At 31.2% G+C, this 7,908-nt stretch overlaps 1 long non-coding RNA gene across 1 annotated transcript; it reads right to left on the bottom strand.

Annotated features, from left to right (window-relative positions):
- Positions 1-2,145: 2,145 nt before the first annotated feature.
- Positions 2,146-4,309, bottom strand: LOC114074297. The gene is made up of 2 exons (XR_003574673.1): positions 3,468-4,309; positions 2,146-3,202 (listed from the first exon to the last, which is right to left on the bottom strand). It is a non-coding gene; the product is annotated as an uncharacterized LOC114074297 (long non-coding RNA).
- Positions 4,310-7,908: the final 3,599 nt, after the last annotated feature.

Here is a 7,908-nt window from a genome sequence, read left to right as displayed (position 1 = left end):
CTCTGTATTTTGTACTCTCATATTTATAGTGGATTGCTCATCTCCTTTGTGGACGTAGGTCGATTGACCGAACCACGTTAAATCTTTGTGTCTTTTGGTATATTTCTCGTTGTCTTCTTACTCGTAGTCTTTTGAGGTTTGCTTTGCTAGCTTCCGCGTTTACACCTGCTTATTTTCGGTCCTAACAAGTGGTATCAGAGCCAGATTCAATGATGGAGTCAGGTTTAGTGGTTCGATAATCGATGATTGAACCAGGTTAGAAAGAGGTGTTCATCTTGACGGGTGTTGTTCTAGCCGCAACCTTTTTGACAGTAATGAAGATTTTGTTGGAGAAATTGTTTCAGAGAGGTTCTCTGTGTTGAGACATAAATTTTGCAAAGGAGATTATGGAGAGGAGAAGCAAGTTGTTGAAGATTAAGTGAAGAAGGTGGACAAATTTATTTTGTCAGAAATTCAGGCCAAGGGGAAGATTTGTTGGGTTTTATTTGCCCTGATTTCTTACCATAAATAGGTTTTCCTTTTAGGAAAAGGTTTTGGATTGACTAATCATTTTCTTGTAGGAAAAGGTTTAGGACTCTATAAATAGAGGCATGTTCCTTCTAACTTAATCAGCATTCACAATGTAGTCTTAAAAGCTTTGATAGTTTGGTTAGGGGGAGAATTTATGGGTCACAAGTTGGATACGTTATCACTTGTGTGAACCTCCCATGTATTCCGAGTGAATTGGTTGAGGTTGTTTCCCTCTGTATTTTGTACTCTCATATTTATAGTGGATTGTTCATATCCTTTGTGGACGTAGGTCGATTGATCGAACCACGTTAAATCTTTGTGTCTTTTGGTATATTTCTCGTTGTCTTCTTACTCGTAGTCTTTTGAGGTTTGCTTTGCTAGCTTCCACGTTTACACCTGCTTATTTTCGGTCCTAACAGTTCTCATATTTATTTTGGCATAGCTCGTGATTTTTGCATTGTTCATTGTGTGGTTTTTTAGAATAGTCTTGGGTGTTGCTTTAAGGTTTTATCATGTGAGATTATCATGCTTCATTTAATGTATGTGGAAATGGTGGGATGTATGATGACAAAAGTGATATCAACAACGGTATGTTATGTTATGCTACTATTGTATAGCATTTATTTTATTATCATTTTTTTTTGTTATTATGAGCATGTGTTAACTAATCCTTACTCTCATTTATCGCATGTGAAACCCGTCCAAGTCCTCACGGACTCCACCTTTGCATTACCAAAGGGGCCATGAAGGCCCCCTCAGAACTATTTTTCAGTCGAGTCGACAAACCTCAAAATCGACAAACAGATTTTATGCAGCCATCGATCTATATAAATGAATATATCACAATAAATTTACGCACTAACTAGTAACAAAAGAAAAATTAGAAAGAAAAATAACTGAAAGAAGAAATATTCATTTTGAAACTTGTTAACATAAAATGGAAGAAGAAATATAATACCTGATGGTGGTGACCGGAAGTGAAAATGTCGACTGATATACTGCGATTGCATGTTGGTTGACTGGCGGCTGTTGCATGCTACTATTGGTCACCAGGACTTAAAAGTGGAAACAGTCGTTGTTTCTTTAGTCTATAGACATGGTAATGTGGGATGAGGAATGGTCACTTTTGGCCTTTGGAATAATGGTCTCAGGTCTTTAAAGTGTTAAGTGGAAAAAGGAAAACTAACAAAAGTTTGAAAAGACAAACTTTTGATTTGACCTACTTTTGCTTTTTATTTTAAATTATAACATTTATTATTCAATATTAATAATTAATATAATAGTAATATATACTCCCTCCATCCCATTTTATGTGATAATATTTGATCGGACACGGAATTTAAGAAATAATGAGGACTTTGAAATGTTTAAAATTGTCCTTCAAAGTAGACTCATTTTTCTATCTCCTCATAAATGTAATGAAGTATTATCTTTAAGATTAAGTGGGACCAACAAGGGTAAAGAGAAATTGTACCTTTAACTTATCATATAAGGAAATGTGACATTCTTTTTGGACTAACCAAAAAGGAAATGGTTGTGTCACATAAAATGGGACTGTGGGAGTATTATATATAATATATTTCGATAAATTGAAATATCGAATAGCATAAAAATTACATATTGAACACCGAATCAAAATATCAAAAAATACAAAAACATATACCGAATACAAAAATAAAATATCAAAACAATTCGATTCAATTTGATATTTCAGTTTTTTTCAGTTTTTAGGTGTTTATGTCCATCCCTAGTCTCCACTGGTTAGGCTTACTTGCCACCATGCATCTTAAGTAGTTTTCCAAGCACCAATTAACCCTTTCTGTTTGTCCATCACTTTGAGAGTGAAAGGCAGAGTTATAATTGATTTGAGTGCTCAATAAGCTAAATAAAGCTCGTCAAAAGTTGTTGAGAAGCACCTTGTCTCTATCAGTCACAATAGACTTCGGAGTGCCATGTAGGCTATGTATCTTCTTCCAAAAGATGAAAGCAATAGTGGCGGCAGTATGGGGTGCGATAGAGCTATAAAGTGGCATACTTAGTAAATCTATCAACCATCACTAATATGACATCTTTAGATTTAGACTTTGAAAGACCTTCCACAAAGTCCGTATTGATATGGCACCATGCTTGATTAGGAACAGGTAAGAGTTGCAAAAATCTCGGATAAGCTGCATTATCGTCTTTATTCCTATGGCATAAATCACAGTTGGACACATAATCATTAACCATAAGCTTCACCTTTGGTCAATAAAAGAGTTGCGACAACCTTTTCAATGTCTCTAACTGACCAGAATGACCACCAAGGAGAGTGTCGCGGTAAGAAGAAATGAGTTGTTGTTTGAGAGTTCCATGAGATCCTAGATATACCTTGCCCTTGTTTCTTCGTATACCAGATGAGTAGTGCGATAAATTGGGTCCATGAGAATCTACTGCAAGTAGTATAAGAATGTCTCGGACATAAGAATCCTCTGCATAGCGCATAATAATCTCTTGTACCCAAGTTGGAGTGCAACTTCTTATAGCCATTAAATTCCCAATAGCATGATCATCTAAGGAATCTAACCCTTCTTGTTGCCTATACAACGTGTCAACATCTCTATTTTCAGCACCTTTCTTATATTGAACCTCATAATCAAGTCCCAATAGCTTGGTTAAATCCATCTACTAAATAGCGGAGATTACCTTTTGTTCCCTGAATCAAGATCAAAATTCAAATGAAAAAGTTAACAATCAACTCAACACCTTTTTTATGAATTTTTTGTGATTTATCCAAATTAGAGAAACGATACTCAATTGAACAAGGATATTCTAGCTAGAAAAAGAAACTATCTATAGTGAGTTCCATTTCAAAACGTAATGTGCAGAAAAGGAATAAGAGAGAAAAAGATTAGATTTAGATGAGAATAGAAAAGAACTTGAGAGAAAGAAGAGAACACAAAGAAAGAATTGAAAATTACCAGATTTTTGTTAGCCTTCTCTGTCCTGTGTGATGTGTATATATAACCATCTGTCCATATGGCACGATCTCGTCCCTTCAGCTTGATTTGAATTAATTGAATCTCGGTCCTTCAATTTTTTAATTTTAGTGTTAATGACTTATACTTTGTCCCTAGTTCGAATCTTGACACACAACACTTGATGATTGAGATCATAACAAACCAATCAGAACTCAGAATTTGACTATTATTGTTCCCTCTTCTATTGTCCATCTCCGACCAGACCCTAAACCCAACTTAAATCGATCAACAACAATATCCAAACAACCCCCACAAAAGTTCTAGTCATAAGTGACATTATCAATTCCAAAATGGGGATGAACTTGATGAATTAGAAGTCGGCAACTCCATTACTGTAACTAGCGAGTCTGAACAGCTCCACCAAGTTGCAAATCCCGGTGAGCTCGCAAGTCAAATCAGATCCCAACTCTAATTCCATTAAAATCAGAACGTCGACCATCCCGAATCAGATCATCACCAGTGAGCCAAAGCTCCAAAACATCGATCTCTCTCTAGCTTCGGTATACAAACAATCCCTCTTTTACTTCGTTATTTTTTCTAAGATCTGGCTGTAGGGGTTCAAACTTCAGCCAATGTTATTTTCATTTTCATTTTTCTTTGGTAAAGTTTGTTTTATTTAACCAGTTATGTTGAGTTTCACACTTTGTTGATTTGGTTGGATATATTTATGTCATGAAAGAAGACTTATAACTGTATAGTGTTTTGATTATTGCTTTGCTCTTATCTATAGTTGGTAGTTTATAATTTTTTTCGTCGATTTTAGAGGACTTTCCATTTTAAAAATGAAAATTTTTGTCTAATTTCATATACATTAATTGTAACTTAAATTGGCAAATGAAAAAATTACGCTTGATTTTCAAGGTCTCTCATGTTATAAGACATATTTTATTTTTGAGCTATTATTTCTTTCGTTTATTTTGGTTTATATTTATCCACTACTAAACAATTTTAGTAAGTGTCTTTACAGGTGCCTATAAACTTTACTGCTGGAGAGAAATGTGTATTTTATTTAATATGTGTGAGCATTGATACAAGAGAGTAAACAACACATAAGAAAAGAATCAACTAATAAAGAATTGTGACTTCTCCTAATCATAATAGTAACTAAATCACTAATGAGATACTAAGTATGAAAGATCAATTAAGTTATATCCTAATATAAATCAAGAGATAACACTAATAATGCCCAGGGTTGCTTCCTGAGGAAGTTATTTGAATGTAGTTCGAATAATATTTTTTTGATTTATTAGTGTATATATTATTGTCGTTAGACAAACATCAGACTCTTAGGTCTCATTTGTTTGCACTTAATGAAGGTATGAATCTTAATCATTTTGATTCAGCATATTAAGTACGTTTGATTTTTAAGTTTGAATCTGAATCATTCAGATTCAACCCATGAAGTTCATTCGTTTTATTTTTTAAAAAGCCTCTTATGGGTCTGAAGAAGTTTGAACGAATCAGATATTTACGAGACTCTTAACAATATTTAAACTCATTTAATAAGTTATCAAATAATAAATCATTGTTTCTCTGCTTTGTGCGTTCCTTTTTACCTCATAAATGAAAATTTTCTTTCTCTCTTTTCTTAATCAAACATCATTTTTTTCCTCTTGAACTGGTAAGTTTTCATAAATCCTTTCCGGTATTTTTTTTATATTAATATTTTTTTGTATTGACGTGTCAAGAACACTAGTTGTGACAATATTTTTGGTGCATTGTTGTTTATCAAGGTTTTTGAATGAAAAAATAGTACTCTAAAACTTTAAAACTTTATTTTTATCAAAAGTAATATATTTTATTGAAATAAAATTTTTATAATATATTTTATTAATATAATGTTCAATTTCACTTGCATATTCAGATATTGAAAACAAACAATTTTAATTATTTAGTGTTCAAATTTTGAGATCACATCTTAATATTCAGATGTGTATTCAGATCAAAAAAACTAGATCTTAATGAAAATCTTAATATTCAGATGTGTATTCAGATTCAGACATCTTAATCTTAATAGAAACAAATGAGGTTTTACTCATATTATTACTTTAATTTATGATTTATTTATATTTCATGTTTATTATATTTGTAGATTATTTTTATCTCCTTCCTAATTTGAATAAATGAATTTAGTCGGGGTTTATAGTTAGGGATTTTAAGAGGAGCTAATACCTTCTCTTCGAGATCACTTGAATCCTTACCTAGAATCTATTGACTTCTTAGACATTTTTATCAAGAGATTTTGTAATTATCCTAAAACTAGGTATTTGCCCGTGCTTCGCACGGTCATGAATAATAATTGCATTGGACTTGCAAATAATTTTTTTTCTAATATTCATACATTAAAAATAATGAAAAAATAGGTTCTTAAAAAAATATTAGCAATACTCCAATATGAATTTGATTATTTGTCATTATCACATAACTCAAGAACCTCTGATGAATGAATTACTCACGAAATAATAAATCATTGGTTCTTTAATCAACATTAAAAGGAAAATAAAGGAGAAAATAAGATTATATATACAAAGACATTTCGCAATAAAAAGAAACATTTTAGTTGTATGGATTATACAATTGTGATATATGTCTTAGGAGAAAATTCAAAAAATTGTTAACATATTCAAAAAAGATATTACGCTTGAACATAAAGCAATTATAACTTTTGAACTTGCATAATGAATTTCTTGAATTGATAAGTGAGAAATTTCATATCTATATAAAAATAGATAATATGTAAGCTTATATATAGTACTTTTAAGTTATAGAATTTAATATAGAATATCAAAACATGAAATCTTGAAACTGAGTACAATAATTATTTTCTGCAAATCAATATGCGTACTATATGTGTATATGTTCAATATAACCGGAGATAATAACTTTACAGAAACATAAATAACAGAGTTTAAAACATATACTCAAAAACAACTATTAATGTCATAAATATAAATTAATGAATGTAAAAAAATAATAGGATATGTCAAAGGCATAATACATGTATTGGACCCTAAACTTGGCTTTAAATTTTAACTTTGACCTCTAACTTTCATAATGCACAAATAGACACTTTAACTATCCAACTTTTAAATAAATAAACACATGAGTCCTACTTGGCACAATACACGGAGGACACCACGTAGGACAAAAAATGACACATAGAATGACATACAGAACATGTGTTTCTATTTGTTCAACTTATATAAGCTTAAGTGTCTATTTATGCACATCTAAAGTTAAAGGGCATAAATGTGATTTGAAGCCAAGTTAAAGGGCACGTTTATGTATTATGCCTATGTAAAAATAGAATGAAATAGAAGGGAAAAAATCGAGTCCATTTAATGCACAATGTCACCTTAAGAAAACTATTCTTCTCAGATACCAGAGATTTAAAGAATTACATCCTCTCAGGATGGAACAATTTTATTCACCAATTTATTGATACAAAAACAGTGGTATTAGTAAGTGATTCAACAAAAACAAAATACCCGAATTTTTAATTTTGCAAAAGTAGAAGAAGAAGATCAGAATTTTGTTGTTTTAAAATGAAAGGAAATTCCACAATTTATAGACAACAAAGGTTAGTGTGAACAAATCTTTACTGTGCGTTATCAGAAAGGTTACAACTATTTAGAAAAGTTACAACCCTTCGGAAAGTTCACAATCTTTCATAAAAATCGCAACTTTTCATAAAGTCGCAAATCTTCATTAAAGTTGCAACTTTTCGTAAGTCACAACTTTTAATAAAAGTTGCAATTCTTCATTAAAGTCACAACTTTTCATTAAGGTGACAACTCTTCATTAAAGTCGCAACTTTTCATAAAAGTCACATCTTTTCATGAAAGAAGAAGACTAGTTTTGGAAATAAATAAATTTAAAAGAAAATTTTTACTTGTGGTGGCACCACATAGGCGGGCCTAGAGTTCTCTTTTATATAAATATAAATACATGATTAGGTGACAAGTCTCAAGATTGGAATAAGTCTCTTAAGATTGGAATTCTTAAAAAAATTTCTTTTTAAAAAAATTAATTTAATTAATTGATTATTTTTTGAACCATCGCGATGTTGTTTTCTTATTGGAAAAATGCATAATGCATATATATGCGTTTAACTTGACCTCATTTCACATTTATATCCTCAAACTTTGGGTTGTGCACAAGTACACACTTTGGGTGTGTTTGATATGAAGGAAGATGTACTAATGAAAATATTATATTTTCCTGGAAAACAAGTAGATATTTGACTTATTTTCTTATGTTTGGTTGGTGAATAGAAAATATTTTAGAGAAATATCTTTTATTTATTATTAGAGTAGAAAATAATTTTTGAAGTTCATTTATTTTTTTAAAAAAACAAACTTAAAATTTTTAGGGGGTGGGG

This window comes from Solanum pennellii, chromosome 1 (genome assembly GCF_001406875.1).
Source record: "Solanum pennellii chromosome 1, SPENNV200".
NCBI classification, from domain to species: Eukaryota; Viridiplantae; Streptophyta; class Magnoliopsida; order Solanales; family Solanaceae; genus Solanum; species Solanum pennellii.
Note: the sequence above shows the minus strand (reverse complement) of the source record. Positions and strands in the feature narration are given on the sequence as shown.